This window comes from Thermobia domestica, chromosome 14 (assembly GCF_964235325.1).
Source record: "Thermobia domestica chromosome 14, izTheDome1.hap1.1, whole genome shotgun sequence".
NCBI lineage: Eukaryota > Metazoa > Arthropoda > Insecta > Zygentoma > Lepismatidae > Thermobia > Thermobia domestica.
In genome coordinates this window covers 96,157,706-96,174,376 of record NC_137467.1, presented here as the reverse complement: position 1 = coordinate 96,174,376, position 16,671 = coordinate 96,157,706, and the positions used below count along the sequence as shown (strand labels likewise).

The window sequence follows — 16,671 nt, the reverse complement described above, 5'->3', positions numbered from 1 at the left end:
GTTATCATGGCACAATTTACGTAGCAAACGTACTGTAGCCTTGACAGCTACCTCTGCCATTTCTCCTTGCGGATAATATGGCGTCGAAGTGATGTGCCTGATACCAAGATCTGCTAATTCTGTTTTCCAGCGGTTAGACTGGAAAGGTGACCCTCTGTCTGTTAAGACTAGTTCCACACTAGGATTAACCTTCAGATACTCCTTGAGTTTCCTTATGGCAGTGGTAGTGTTTGCCTTTCTGCATGCATACAATCCTATTAGTTTGGAGAAAGCATCATAAAATACTAATACGTAGTGGACTCCCCCAATTCCCTTGGTTAGAGGCCCTAACCAGTCAGCACAGACCAAATAGCCTGGCTTCTGAACTACCACGGGATTCAGCGGTCCCGGACGATAACATTGAGGGGGGTTGCTTTTCTGGCACAGTTCGCAGGAAGCACAAAAACGCCTCACACTTGCTCTCATCTTTGGCCATACGAAGAATTCTGTTAGAAGCGGAAGTAGTTTACTGGCCGACAGGTGCCCTCGATCTGAATGGTAATAATCGAGCAGTGGAACTACTAACACTTCTGGGATGCAAATTCGGACTCCTTCCCGGTCACGCTTGCATAAGCGCCCGTTCAAAACATCAAAACGGTGACAAGCACCGTTCACCTTTGGTGAGTCCGTCTTCTCTTCGACGTCTTTCTTGATCTTGCCGTAGACAGGATCTGAAGACTGCATCTCCGGTAGTATGGCTATCATCTTCCTCAACTCACATGGAATTTCTGTCAGGATGGACATCAGCGACTCCTGGAGGATAGGCTTCCGTGCAACACTGAGGTCTTCTTCTGTGTGAGGAGGGTACCTAGAGTGATAATCACTCAGATTCTCATTTGACTTGACAAACTGGAATTCAAAATTGAAATTCGAGAGTAACATCGCCCACCGGGTGATACGCTGGTTTGTAAGTCTACAATAGAGAATAAATTTAAGAGCAAGGTGGTCACTGCGTACTATGAATTTAGTACCAACTAAGTACTGCTTAAACTTAACAACGCCATCTATGAGTCCATAAAATTCCTTCTCCGTTATAGAATAGTTGCGTTGTGCGGCATTGAACACACGTGATGTAAAAGCAATGACACGGATGTCATCATTGTCATCACGCTGGTACAATAGCGAAGAACACGCAATATCACACGCATCACATTCGAGAATCAGTTGCTTGTCAGGCAGGACAGTTTTCAGAACTACTTCCTCCTGGAAGATCTGCTTGATCCTGTCCATCGCTGCCTGATGTACTGGTTCCCATTTGAATCTAACATTCTTCTTTAGCAGTTGGAACAACGGATGGAGAACTTCCGAGTACTTCCTACTAAAGCAACGATAGTACTGGCAGTAGCCAATGAAGGAACGCAGTTCCTTGACGTTCCGTGGTGTCCTAAAATCTAACACCGCCTTCACTTTCGCCGGATCTTTGCCGATACCGGATTGCGAAAGATGGAAACCAAGTATGTTAAGTGATTTTCTCGCAAAATTACACTTTTTCAGCCTGAGAGTTAGGCCGCCCGCAGTGAGTAAACCCAACACTCTGTCGAGGTGTACCATATGATCTTCGAAGCTCCTGTCGGCTAGAATTAAATCATCTACATAAGCGCCGCAGTACTCTCTAGCTTCTGATCCAATTATCATATCTAATGCTCTTACGCAGGAAGCAAGGCTCTGTTTTGTCCCAAACGGTAGTTTTTGAAAAACATATGAAATGCCTTCATGTAGGAACCCAAGATACTTCTGGTCACTTTCCTTGACCTTAATTTGTAAAAACATCTCAGTTGCATCCACGCAGCTGAACCAAGAGTTGTCGCAAATATCTTGGAGAACAGATAGGGGTGGCATAGGTCTGTCAGAGAGATCCCCTGAAATCTTAGCCAAAGCTCGGCCATCTATACAGACACGAATACGTCCATCGCTCTTAGGTGTCACTACCAGAGGGTTTATAAAAGCAGTAGGCATCTTTTTGATCACACCCCAGGCCTCCCAACGCGAAATTTCATTCGATACCAAAATTTCTGAATTTCTTTGGGTAAGGATACAATTTAGTTTTTATGGGACGTTCGTCCGTTACTCCAACCTCGTGCTCGTAGTTAGTTATGCAACCTGGCTTGATATCAAAAAGCGCCTGGTGCTTTAAAAGAACAGCTTTCAAACTCTCTCTTTGTGAGGCTGAGAGATCTGAGTAGTTCGCGACAAAATCTTCTATATCTGAATGGGAGGCACGTGTGTTCACTTTACGCCACTCTTCTGGTGGGAAAACATGAACTGCCATTTCTTGGGCACTTGGGAATCTCCCATCATCCAAGTTCGGGGCACGAGCAGCCTTTTCTCTGCAGGTCTTATGCTCATCCTGTGCGCTAACCCGTATGGCCTTCCGTCCTTCATCTGACGGGGAAAAATTACATTCAAAATTATCTAACTCCTCAATGAAACTATATGGTTTCTCGCACTCACCATTCAATTCTAAACATCGAACTACTAAATCCTCAGTCTCGCAATCTACAGATCTAAATTTGACTTCTACATCATGAGGATGTTTGAGATGTAGAAGGCCAGTATCATAATCTAACACGGCACGAGATTCTGTAAAGAAGTTGGAACCTAAAATCAAAGATCTATTCAGACCTGATATAATGATGCCTAATGTATGAAATTCCTTCCCATGTATCTGAATGACTAACAGCGTCTGGCCTATGATCGTCGCTGATTTACTTCCGAAAGCAGACGTAACCCGTATATTCTTAGCACTCAAAAATGCGGGTGTGGGGTGGCTATTTGAGACGGAGTCCCAAATTTCTTTAGAGATAGCAGAACAAGTAGCTCCTGTATCTAATAATGAATTAACTTCCTTTCCAAACAAAAGTACATTAATCTCTGGTAGTGAGATGACGTTATTACTGGGTAGTTCTTCATCACTTGAATCGAATAAATTCTTAAAAATGCCATTGGCCTCTTCATATACAGCCCTATCTAAATCAATGTGTTCTCCTGTCCTACTTAACAAGGTTAACTTATTTTTGAACATGCCTTCACTAAAATGCTTCTTTGCTATTATATCTGAACAAATATTACAATTTTCTTCTTCTTTTTCTACTACATTGTCAAAAATCTCTTTCACTGCGGTTTCACACGTATGGTCATATGAATGAATATTTCCTACATTTTCTTCTAAATTACGCACATACTTGGAATTTTCATTTGTCAACTCAGATGTACTCGTGTTCTCCATAGTCATCCTACCGTTGTCCAAAGTACATGCGGACCATCCTCATTCTCTGGGAGCAGAAGAAGAGGATTGGTTATTCCTGGTCATGTTATGATTCTGACTGGTAGGAGGAGGCGCTCGGTCATAGTGCTCCAACAGCTGGATTTCCTGGTCCTCGTGACGGAAGGAATTTCCCTGCTGTCTATCCGTTTGGCGCATCCCTCCCCTCCTACCTCGGGCTCCACGAACGTTGTTGTTGTGAGAGGAGTGGGAGTTCCCCCCACGTGACCAGCCAGACGACCCACTTCCGCTGCTCTGGTGGCGAGGCGGGGATCGCTGGTGGTTGTTGTTTTGGTTCGTGGTTTGCTGTCTCTTTCTCTGGTAAGGACGCTGGTTTTCTCTCGTTCTATTCTTTTTACGAGCAGCGTGTTTACCACTGTGGCCAGAGGGGTTATTGTCCTCGTTTTCGATGCTCACTTGGAGCATGTTGACCCCTTTCCTCTGGTTACCCTGAAAGAACTGGTCGCGATTCGTCATCGACGACTGCAGTTCCTGAACAAGATTCAATAGTTCAGCTATTGTTTTCGGGCGAGAAGAGACTATCGCCCTAAACAGCCAGTTCGGGAAATGACGCGGAAGTACCTTTAACAATGTCGCGTCAGACATCCTCGGCTCTAAAATACTGTTTTTATGTAACAAATCCAGCAGATATTCTGCTGGGGATTTGTGTACACGGTTGTCAAAGTGGGAGGTGAGGATCGTTGCCCTTAGATTCGCCAGTCGCTCCTCACTAAGATAGCACTGTTTAAAGTTATGCACAAATTCGTCATAGCTGTGAATTTTGTTCCTGTTAACTTGAAACCATTGGTAGCAAGTATTTCGGATCGCTCGCGGTATGAAGCTGAGCCTCATCTCGTCCGGTACTCCAGTGACCTCAAAGTACCGGTCGAGATCTTGGAGAAAGTTGTATGTTTCTGTCTCAGATTCGTTCCCTGAATACACTGGTAAGGTAACATCCCTGTGTATTAGCCCAAAAGCTGTTGCTAGGTGTTGTCTCGTCTCATGATTGCATGAGCGAGACGTCGATGGGACAGGTTCTGTCTCGCGGGAAGTAGCGAGGTTCCCAGGTTGAGAACCAGGCAGATCGCGACTCGAGACTTTGTTCGGAGTTGGTGGTCTTTCCTGTGTGCCGGAGACAGAGATGTTAGCGAGTCTCCCTTCTATCACCTCACTGGTCTCCTTCTGGATGGAGCTCTTCCACTCCTCCATTTTCTTCTCGAGCTGAGCACACACGTCCTGAACGGTCTCTTGCATCTGTTGGATGCTGCCGTTACATTCTGACCTTATCTCATCGAGTGGCGTTTCCTGCTCTAGTTCCCCCCGGATCCTAGCTAGTTGGGAAGCGAAATTCACTTCCACTCCCCTGACCTGATTATTTAAGGTAAGAGTGGTCTGTTCGACACGAGACGAGACCTGTCTCACACTGTCAGCAAGTTCTGTGTAATTCTCATCTAACTGTCTGGCTAAGCTAGAAGCGTTCTCTTGAACTTCGTCAATCCTGCTAGAAGTTTCGGTTACACGCGCCGACAGTTCTTCTCTAGCCTGATGTATTTCCCCCCTAAGATCTGCAGTCGTGAGCTCAAGACGCTCCGTCAGCTGACGCTCACTTTGCTCCAGTCTTGAACTCACAGCCTCCATCTGGAGTTCAAGACGAGCATTACTGGACTCAACCACCTGTTCTAGTCTCAGATAACTAGTTTCTAGCGTGCTATTGCTTTCCTCTATTTTCTTTTCTAGCTTTTCCAGACCCTTTGAGCTTTCTACTAACTTTAAATTCAAATCCTCCTTTAAACTTCTGCTATTCTCATCTAATTTTGCTTCTAACCTTTTTTCTAATTTCCGCTGACCTTCCAAAAGCTCACTAAACATGGCCGCAATATTCAAATTACTCATGTTTACCATAGCACTACTTATGTTACCGGCTGGGCTAACACCTCGTTCTGTAATTTCTGCGGTTTCTTCCCTGTCCTCCCGCAATGGTACTTCCGGTTCCCTACTGGGACCTGGCGGAACCGTTTCTACCGCATCAGCGTCTCCCACAACGCTGACGGGACGCTCGCTAGCGCTCTGCGCGTCAATAACATTACTATCCTCTGAGAGCTCCCCAGCTCTCTGAGCGAACTCTTCAAAAATGAACTCGTTATCCATTTTTCTAACTCTTCGAGCCTGTGCTCGCGTTATCACCATTAAGAAAAACAACAAACGGGCTTACAAGATTTCTTCCCCCCAAAGTTCAAAATAACTGAATTCTCTATTAATGTTAAGACAAAAATATTCAAACATAGACAAATTTCAAAACACAAGACACCTACGTTCTTGGAAATTTTCGGGGAGATAAAACAAACATATACCGAAATTTAACACAAGCCGTATGTTGACCATTTTAGTATATAGAATATACTCACTTGCCCTTAACGCTGAAGGCGCCACAAAGATTGTGGCGCAAAAGCGTGAAGAATCGTGCCCCACGCTGGGCGCCACTTATTATTGTGAGGTGCTAGGTGGCCAGAGCCGAAGCTACTATTTACCTAACGACACCAACACAATAAAAAAAATTGTTGAAGGAGAGTGGCTGGGAATATTTAATTAACTGAAGATTTACATAAAATGCAAATATCAGAAATATTATAAACGTAGTTATTTATTCCCTCTTGGAGATTAGGTTCTCTCCTGTCAGGGCCGCCACCCTCTTATGAATTCGGTAGAGCAAATATTAATTATTTCTGTAGATCAGCAGATCTCAGGGCCATCTGCATAACAACCATGCTCAAGGATGCTATAAATAGTGAGTCTGTAATAAGTTTCAAATTTATGTTAAAAAAAAAATCTATAATTGAAATTTTACAGGTAGCAGCCTGTAAATGATCTCACTATTTCATGGCTGTTAGTAGTTCCTTTGGGCAGTATTCTCTCTCTGAGCCCCATGCAGAGAGATGGTCAACATACACATTCAAGGGGAAAATGTCTCCTTGAATCACACTCCTGAAACGAAATTGTCATTAGTGCAGGTACTCACCCTACAGCAATTCAATAGACAGATGTTCTGGTAAGAGCTGACAGATTTATTTTCCAGATAGTAATCAGAAATCTCACTCATAGTGGATGAAATTATATCACACTTTATACACTAATTCTTATCACCTTTGTAGTGCACTATCACATGAAACACATAACTTATTATTTGATATATATTTGATATTTAACACACCTAAAAAAAAAATTAATAAATGAATGAGAATAAACTGCTAACTTGAAAAGGTCTGTCTGACCTTAAAAAAATAAAAAAAAACTTTTATAGAAAATCTTTAAACAATTATTTTTATCTCCTCATACTTATCTAGTTTCTCGTCTCTAACAGTTCTAGAGGAGAGATGTATTAAAAATGTCGAAGCAACATATTTCACTATTATTTGTTACTTAAACCACAGAGTGAAGATAAAAAAATAAAGAGAATTTTAAATTCTGACGCACTGTTCCAAAATGTTACTCGACGTACTCAACGTTCCAATTCACTGACACAGTCTCCTCCAAGATGGTCATTCCACCGCCTGAAAATGTTCTGCTACAAAATAAGGTACACTGAATGTGAAGCATTCTATAAAGGAATGTTCAGTAGCTCCAATTTTAAACAAGTAAATGGTTACTTGTAAGCCTTGTGCTAAAAATGTCCAAGGACAGGTCTAGTATAATAGCGTTACTAGCCTTGGCGTTATATCTCTAATTGAGATATGTAACGATATATATTTCTCCCATATTGGGGAAACTGCAATTGTCCCATATTAACTCTGGGGTTGTGAAGAGATTTTAAAGTAAATGATCTCCACTGAGAGTCCTAAGTACTCAGAGATTGATGAATGTTAAGAATGATTTAGAATTTAAATTCCCATTATCACTGAAGAGAATAGCACCACTGACGTATAATTAAAATAAGTTAAGTTATACACTGTTTATCAATGTACTATTTCATGTTCTTCGAGGAATTTTGTACAACTCACTCGCGATACTGTAGTTCACAGGACAAATCCCGGGGAACCGAAATTGTTCTCACCGCGTCCTGGGTCTTGAACTCTCTACCGGAAGTCGGATGACTTCCTTTAACACTGCAAAACTACCTCTTGTTACTACTCGAGTCTAGCTTCAACTACCCCGTTCTCCACGGAAAACGAGTATATGTTTCGGGCAAAACACAGGAAACGAAGAAACTCGCTTCTTCCACCACCCTTTGACAAAGGGTTCATGCCTCGCGGCGAATATTGCGGGTGGTCTCCCGTGTCAATGCCCTTCTTCCAGCTACCATCCGTAGCCAACTTTACCTTTCTTGGCTGATACGTGCTGCCCCTCCCTGATAGCGGACAACACGGAAGCTTATTGCTCACAGCAGAAACTATGTATGATTTCCGCCTACTTTTGTTTTCCTTTGCTAGTTACATATGAATGAAATACAGAAACATATGATATTACACATAAAAATAAAGTTTAACATACAAAGATTACATATATATACAATTTATTAACTGTCATCTCCCTCAGAAGCAGCATTCTACCCAATTACTGTGGTAGTCGTTCAAACCGTCTGCTTACTAATGCAGCCATGCTTCTTGGAGAGAGATTGAAGGAAACATCATTGTAAATAATTTAATTTTCACAAAACAAGATCTAAGTGTCTTGTTCGATAAGGGAAACACGTTGTTTAAAAATAAACGTAATTTTATGCGGTCTTTCCAAGAACGATTATAGCTTAGTACGTAAATATTAATATTAAACACAGAAAATGAGTCAAATTAAAGTATACATTTTCAAATTGGTGTTGCCTACTGGGAACCTAGCAAGAGGCTCGCTAGCCAGGTTACTGGTTTTTGGTGAACAGGGGGGGAGGAAGAGACGCTGATTCTAGATGCAGTGGAAGTCACACGTATAGAAACCAATATTTTCACATGTAGACGTGAAAAAGTTTATGGCATTTTAAACAATAAGAACTCCGTGTTTCAACACATTGTATCAAACCCAGTGTAAATTCACCAACGGAAGTCTCTAGGCTACTTCCTGGGTATACAATACTTATTTAGTTTCTATCCTAGGTGTTTCTTTCTGTGTTGAGTTGAGATAGACCTCCCAACCTGTAGTATAGGCGACAGTCAGTCGGAGAAAAAAAAAACTTTTTCAGCTCTAGCTCTTTTCCAAGCGTTCAGAAAAATCAAGTATGATTCTTATAGATTCTGCTCATTTCCTCTTTTAATTAATTCTTCATCTCTGCTTTATATTCATTATCTTCCATCATCCCCTGTTAGTTATGCATTATACAACAATGATGTAATTATCTGCAACCCATTAATACATTTTATAAGCCTATAAATGGAAATAAACACAATGAAATAAATACAATATATTACAATATTGTATTAATATTTACGTACTATGCTGGGTGTTTCACACATCAATACTAATAATATCCAATAAATATGCACAGAATATGCTAATATTCAGCAAATAATTAAATCACAAATTATCCTATTTACATATACATATGCAAATGTGCCTCTCATCTGCATTTTGATATGCAGATGATGTAGACGGGCATCGGCCCTCTACAGTGGGAGAGGCTTTTCCATCTTAAACTTACAGTACATTGACGCTAGAAACCGTTTATCTGTAAAAATTCTCGAATCTACAAGACATTACGAGACTTCTTTCAATGCAGAAAAGTATGTCATTAGCTGAATAAAAAGTGCACATCATGCTGCTACCGACAAATCAACTGAAAAAAAAAAAAACGGTATCCGATTTAAACCAATCTCCTATTGTTTCACTATTCTAAAGTGAGGTACGGTGTGACAGTACTATTAATTCTACTGGTACTAAAACTTATTTATGGTATGAAGAATTACATTTAGTACAGTCTTTTCCCTTCTATTTAATAAAATTAGATTCAAGTGTATGTGCACCTATCACTGTTCTGCAGAAAGTAAACTCTTAACTTTTGTAGTATTTATTGTTCGGGCGATGAATTTCGTCTTCAATTAATAAGAATGGACTAAAGAATTACTTGTCATAACAAAACAATTTTACGTAGGAGTGTGATACTTGTTATGACAAGTTACGCAGGCTGCAATGTAACTATAGGGCTTTTGCTGTCCTCAGCAGTAGGACGAAAAGTAGCAAGGCAAGTAACAAATGTGATATCATCTACCTATCCAAATTTTAACTAACGTCCCCACCAATATTTATCATAAAATTGTTTAAAAAAATGAAAAAAATATGAACTTGGGGATTCCCTGAAACTAGTACCATAATTTCAATGTAGATAGGTTTAAAAATAACGTTGTCCAACCTTTATAGCTGTTCTGTTATACGGAATACAATCTTTCATAAATATTCCCCCCTTCTACAAAATCCACAAATAAATCACTGGCTCTAACCGTCAAATCAATATATGCAACGGGCGAGAGGACGTGTCAATGTACATCTGAAGTATATTATTGTCGCATACTATGAAGATGAAATGATCTATTTCTAACAAATAGGAACAAAGTTACAAGGGATTGAAAATGTTACTTTCTGTAATTTTTAATTCGAAAATGTACTTAGATAAATATCATATTCAATTAAATAGATAGTTGGTTTCCGATAAACACAAATATCATAATTATGTTTACAGCAATTTGCTACCGGAAATGTGATAAATATGAATAGAGATTACTATTATGTTATATTGCTTATATTGAGGTAGTGGAGGGCATTGGCGTCTCTGGCATATAAAATTTGGAAGGGGACATCAAAGGAAATGATTATTATTTATATGTTATTCTGTTGTTAGTAAATAAATTAAATTAAAATAAAATATTGAATATTTCATATTTCGAAATATTGGGGGGACGCGTCCCCCCGTACCCCCGCCAGAGACGCCCATGGTGGAGGGTAACTATTTTAAAAATATTGCTTTTGTCTGCGTCCAAAACACTGCTGCAATAATTTTTGGTAGTTATAATTCCAAATTCTCGCAATTACATGATTTTAGAGAGTATCTCAAACTTTACCAATGTTCATCATATCTCCGGTACGGATTGATATATCAAATTGCTGTAAATGGCACTACAAGCCAATAAATCTATGTAGTATTGAACGGGTATTATTCTACATCCGAAAATAGGATATGTAATATTGTAAAATACTTTCATCTGTATTTTCAGAAAAAGACGATAGAACTAGATTGTTTTTATGGGAGGAAGAGTACAAATGAAGTGTAAGTTCAACTTTTTATGCTACATCAATCAATTCCCTTCAAAAATATCTCTAAATGTAAAACATGATATAAAATGTCGCTTAAAATATTTCTTCAAACACTTTTTGAATATTGGGAAGTTCGTTTATTCAATATTGGCGCTCCGAAGTTCCCTTTAAATCAGCGTTTCCCAACCGGTGTGCCGCGGCACACTGGTGTGCCGTGAATGGGCCGCTGGTGTGCCGTGAATGGGCCGCTGGTGTGCCGCGAGGAAATCGAAACAAATTATTAATTCTATAGCAATCAAATTGCAAGACAAAGGAAAAATGCATATTTGTATTTCACATTACTATGAACCTCTACTATGAATCTTTAACTTTAAGTTTCATACCGTGTTACTTTTCTGTACATTTTTAATGTTGAAAAAAGTATTTGTTATCATTGTTATAACTATTATTGCTTCTTTATTGCTGCAGACTATTTCGTAACTTGAAATTTTAAAATATCATTCAACCCTTTCGACAAAGCAAACATGCATACAAATTACCTACATTTGTGTTTTAAAACTAAAAGAAATTTGTTTGTTCCTTCGTTATTTAGTGATCTTTCTTCTTAGTGAAAGGTTGGATACAGTTTTCGAAAAAGAAAGCTTAGTTTTAAAAACCTGAGTCCAATATTTCATTGCAATTGTTTTTTTATTTTTAAATTAGAATTAAAAATAAGCATAATGATTTACCACGGGGAAGAACCAGTGATTGAGCTTTCTTCTCTGTGAGAAGGAGATCAGTAATCACAGAAAAAAAATACCACGGTATTATATATTTACAAATAATAATAACTATGAGTGTGCCGCGAGAATTCAAGTTACACCCATAGTGTGCCGCAAGTTGAAAAAGGTTGGGAAACGCTGCTTTAGATGCTGCTAGCAAATGAGAGGCCAGCAGTATTGCTACGTTTATTTTGCACACATCCACGTCTATTTCCTCTCACCTGATCGCGCTGTAGTTTGTCTGCTTAGCCATAGCCACACCCCTTTACCACTTGGCAACGTCGCGTCAGAGCTTGCGTTTTATTCGTTTAGCTGAAATGCCAAGATGTTTGTTACAGACTTCAGATACACCGGATATCTATATGCTATACAGTTAGGGAAGAAAGGTTTCTGAAAACTGATTCATCGCAATACCAGTTACTTCGGAGCTTAAATGAAAGGGAAACATTACGAATACTAAAGCAGGCGTACTGGGTCTGTTAACCCATACCAAGAACTAGAGATCTGCACGGGCTTGGACTTGGGCGGGCCGATACTGATTTCTCTTCAGGTCGGGCCAGGCTGGGGCCGATTAATTGCAATTCTTTAATAATTATTGACTTTCGTTAAACGATAATTGAAATAAAGCCAAACGTTGAAAAAAGGTGCCGGTGAAAAATGTTACAAAGAATGCAATAGCTATTTACAGTTTGTGTTGCTTAGCGGCTCCACTTTCACTATAGAGGATTGCGGGCATAGCGTGGTAAATTGAGCTCTGACCTTGACTTCACTGAACCCAAAATATGACAAGAAGGGGTGGGAAAGTTTTGCCTGTCGCTAAACTATATTGCCATCTTCACTTTATGCTAAAAATCAATTAAGTTAGATTTTGTTACAGGAAATGGAGTTTTTGTTCTCTCGATGACAGTACCATTCGGGAGGCAAGCGTCAGGTTGTGAACCAGAGTTTAGAAAATGTTTCTGAGGGTTAGGTCAAGTTTAATACTAAATTTTGAGAAAGATTGGGGCTCGAGGTAAGTTTTAAAAACTCGGGCCGGGGTCGAGCCAAAAATTTTAAAATTTATCTGGCCCGGACCGGGCTTGGGCCAAGAATTTTTAAAAACTTATCGGGCCGGGCCGGGCTCGGGTCGAAAATCGCCAAAACTTTTCGGGCCCGGGCTGGGCCGGGCCTAGGTACATTTGGGCTGGATTGGGCTCGGGCCGGAAAATTCGGCCCGTGCAGGTCTCTACCAAGAACCTTACTCATAATGAAAAAGAATGATCTGAACTGAAAATAATTAAATCCTCTCCACTGATTTAGTGGCTAGTAAGTGTGCCTTTGGTGCCCTAGTTCCAGGTTCCATTCCCGATGGGAGAGCACAAAACTTAACTCATATTCATTCACCTTCATTAATTATCCTGCTCCTTTAGCCTAAAGGACATAATCGTGGTCATGTCCTTTAGGCTAAACTAAACAATAATAATAATAATTTCATATTATTGTTCTGATTGTGTTTATTGTGCAGACCGAACCACGGTGCAGACGACTCTACCGTGGCGTGTGGCGGCGACAGTCTTCCGAGACCATCACGTGATGAAACTGCAACGCATGCGTGTATATCTGATGGGAAAAGAGGTGGACAAATTACTTCGTGCTTGTGCTTCTATACAAGCGGAGTAAGGAGTGGGTGCGGGTAGTGACTTTGGCTTGCGCGTAGAAAGTAGGAGTGGTAAAAGGTTATTATATTAACCTTTGACCTGAGGAAATGAGGTAATTATGAGAATATATTGTTAAGTATAATATCACCTTACAGAGAAATAATCAAAGGAGGACGTTGCACTCAGGAGAATCATAGTTTGTCTTAGTGTATTGGTTATTGTGTCGTAGTAGTTTTGTTTATTATTGTGCGCGAAAAGGAGGCCAGCAGAATACAAAATAGCCTAATTTAGTGTTGTGATATTGATGTCTTAATTGACAAGAAGATGTACCCATATTATCCCAAGAAGTGTTGGTTAGTTATAATGTGTTAAATGCTTGATTTGTTTAATAATTTTTAAGTGATTTATAAGATTATTATGTCACGTTAATTGGTTTAGTAGATCAAACCTGTTCCTGAACTGAAGTAATGCTGTTCTGTTGATTGAAAATTTGAATTGTATTATTTGTGTACGTTTTAGTGGTGTATTCGAAAATTAGTTCCTCTTAAAAGAACTGTCCTTTTAAAAACTAATCACGGTTCTAATGATGAATTGCATATCAACTAATGTCAGCTGATCCACAAAATAGTTTGAACTGAAATGTGTACTATTCAGTTTTTCTATCATTATTAATATTCAAGGTACCGAGTACATAGAATAACTGAAGTGTGTAAATATTCACGTGTTAATTGTGCTGATGAAGTGGAAATTTAATACATTTTTTTTCTTGTGTGAAACATTTCCTCACAATATGATATAAACAAAGCAGAGTGAACACAGAATGTATGCTGGTTGCCTCGTATTATGGAGTTCTCGGTTGGTTGGTTTTGGTTGAAGGTTAACGTCCCCTTTCAGCATAATTCAGATCTATAACTCAGCGTCAAATACTAGTTACACAAGATCAAAATTGTCTCCTTCACAATAGGCAATAACAAACATTTAGACGTGGGAGGGGGGAGAGCAACGATTTTTTTCGGGTTTCAAGCCTAGAAATGACCGACCTATGTGGACAGTAATATAATTTCCTCATATAGCCCAACAGTGTTCTAATTATTTAAAGAACAGATATGTTTCATGAAATCGTAATGCAATAAAGTTCCGTACGTGGTGCCCGTATTAACTACCGTGACATTAGCTTAAGAGTCAAGCCTCGTTGCAGCTGTGTACTTTTTTTTTTTTTTTTCGCCACATCATCTACGACCCATAAATGCTTGTGTGAATTATTGTTGAGGTAGCTTCAGATCAGGAATAGTACACGGTTTAGTTTTGTTACGTTTATTTGGTAAGATTCAGGGTTCGTAATTCTATTGTTGGGTAAGAATACTCTCATGGTTTACAAAATATTCGTTGAAATTAGAAAAACTATCGCGCCTGCAGTAAGCAAGTTCTTTTTCCTGTAAAATGATCCACTTGATTTTTTTTGGAGGGGGGGAGATATACAGTAATCAGATATTCCTACGATATAATGAGTGGATTGGATCAGAATGTTTAACATCCCTTCCTACACCGAGGCTGTATAAAACGTGGACCTATATATCAGGGTGGAATCCGAACCATCCTAATGTGTTAAAATTTCAAGACTCTCTCACCGAGATTCGATTCTGTGACTTCGTCCACCAAAGGCGCAGCGGGGAGGACACGTTATAATGAGTTCGTGATCAGTGGTGTAATGCTATAATTTTTGGTAGGTATGGACTCGATCGTTTTCAAAAGTATAGCGTATACGCAGGAATAGTTCGCGTCCTTAGAGCGCAAAGGTTCTATGTCCAATTTTAGAAATTTTACAGGAGAGCAAAAATAATGGACATAAGACATAGGAGGACATATGGCATAGGGCAATATTTCATTCATTATTTCTTGTAAATAATAACGATGACATGTGAAAGAGCACATCACGCGCCATCTATAAGTATAAAAAACTCAATTTTGGAAAAAATTGGACTTAGAACCTGTGCGCTCTAAGGACGCGAGTTAGTGTATGAATACCCAATTTCGGCGTATACGTTTGTTCGTTCATAAATTTAAGGTCAGTATATGCCAAACTATAAAAATTTGAAGTGGGTATACGTCGTATACGCACCGTTACATCCCTGTTCCTGATGTAAATTAAGGTTCTGAAAACAGGCCAAATTTTCGCGAGAGAGAAAGCTATGAAAAATACTCCTTTTTTAGTACTTTCTCTCGAGTTTTGCACTTCGAAGAAAGAAAAAAAAAAAAACTTAATGAGATAAATTTCCCATTATTTATAAAACATTCGAGCTGTACGTTCGATATTATACTTAGCCATAAGGTAACAAGGGACGTTTCGATGTTCCTAATAGATAAGTATGATGTACCGAATAACAAGATGCAACACCCGATAGTTTCTTGTAATAAGAACATAGGTGGTAAGGGCCCAAAATATGTGACAAAAAGTACTAAAAATACCGTTAAAAAGGTAAATAATAATAATAATAATAATAATAATCGAAAACTTAAGAAAAAGCCTGAAAGATTTTTCCAGCTCGTGTATCACTACAAAACACAATTTATAATATGTATTTATACATATGTATACATGTTCCAGTCTGTTCTCAGGCTTTGAGTGCTTCCTAACCAGAAATCAAATGAAACCCGATGCTTGTCAGTAGTTTGATAGAGCATCCAATATATGTATATATACGCATTGGCCAACATTAATGAGTAAACGTAAGGCAATAACTTGTATTTCTCATAAGATGTACTTGAGGAATTGTATTTAGATATACGTGAATCGTTATTGTAGTGTAGTGTTGTCTTTTCTCGTCGCTGTCTACTCCCAGCCTACTATTGTATCAAGTGGTAGTTAATATTTGCCACTGAAAGTCGTTGGTCATGTCTCAGTAACTCCGCCTCAGCTTGTTTTTGCTGGCAATTGAGCAGTTAATTTTGTATGAAAATATTAGAAAAACTTCAAAGGACCTTTCATAGTAAGATCTAGTGAATTCGGCCTTTGATCCAAATTGGATCGTTATTGACCCAAAATGTTAGTTCTGACCTAAAATCACCCCCAAAAAAGTTTCGAGACCCTACCACCATCCCTTGCTGAATTATCGTATCATACGTGCTCAAAATTTGATATTTTTCAATTTTTGTGAGGGTGGTCCAAATAATTTAAAAGTTTCACAGATTGTAGATATTATGTAGGTGCAAATGCGAACATTGTTTTAAAAAATCGTAAAATAAAAAAAAAAATGAATGTTTACGTCGCGTCGCTGATTTTTTTTTTTTTTTTTTTTTTTCAAAATGTTATAATACCCTTAGGTACAACATATATTTTTCAGGGTCTGAAAATGATGGCAACGTTGTCATTGTCCTAAAGTGGTCAAAAAACTATGAGAAAACTGTTTTTTTTCAGTTTTAATTTTTTTGACAATGCTTTCATCAGTTTCACACTCTGAAAATATGTTTCACTTAAGAGTATCACATAATTTTGAACAAAAAAAAAAAAAAAAGCGACGACCTCCCTCAAAGAATCGTAAAAATTTTGAGTGAGGGGACGACTTTTTTTTTTTTTTCTGTTTGTTTGTTCAAAATGATTTATAAAACCCTTACAAAAAGAGTTAGGTTTCTGGTCTCTTGACATATATGGCCATGTTAGCCCGTCACGTATGAGGGATGACGTCCCTCGCCGATCAAGCTATTCATGGAAAAGGAAGGAAGGAAGGATTGGGGAAGAAAGGAAGCA

General features: G+C 39.0%; 2 protein-coding genes across 5 annotated transcripts in view; one reads left to right on the top strand and one right to left on the bottom strand.

The window, feature by feature from the left end:
* Nucleotides 1–16,671, bottom strand: part of LOC145670272 (fat-like cadherin-related tumor suppressor homolog) — a 614,703-nt gene that overhangs the window by 346,550 nt on the left and 251,482 nt on the right. The gene's annotated exons all lie outside the window — the stretch shown is intronic.
* LOC145670666 (1-acyl-sn-glycerol-3-phosphate acyltransferase gamma-like) overlaps nt 12,882–16,671 on the top strand; it is a 46,020-nt gene continuing 42,230 nt past the window's right edge. Inside the window, exon 1 of one of the 2 annotated variants that reach the window (XM_081739457.1) lies at nt 12,882–13,038. The gene's annotated coding sequence lies outside the window, so the exon portion shown is untranslated. The remainder of the gene's footprint in view (nt 13,039–16,671) is intronic. The other variant, XM_081739456.1, reaches the window with a different exon arrangement.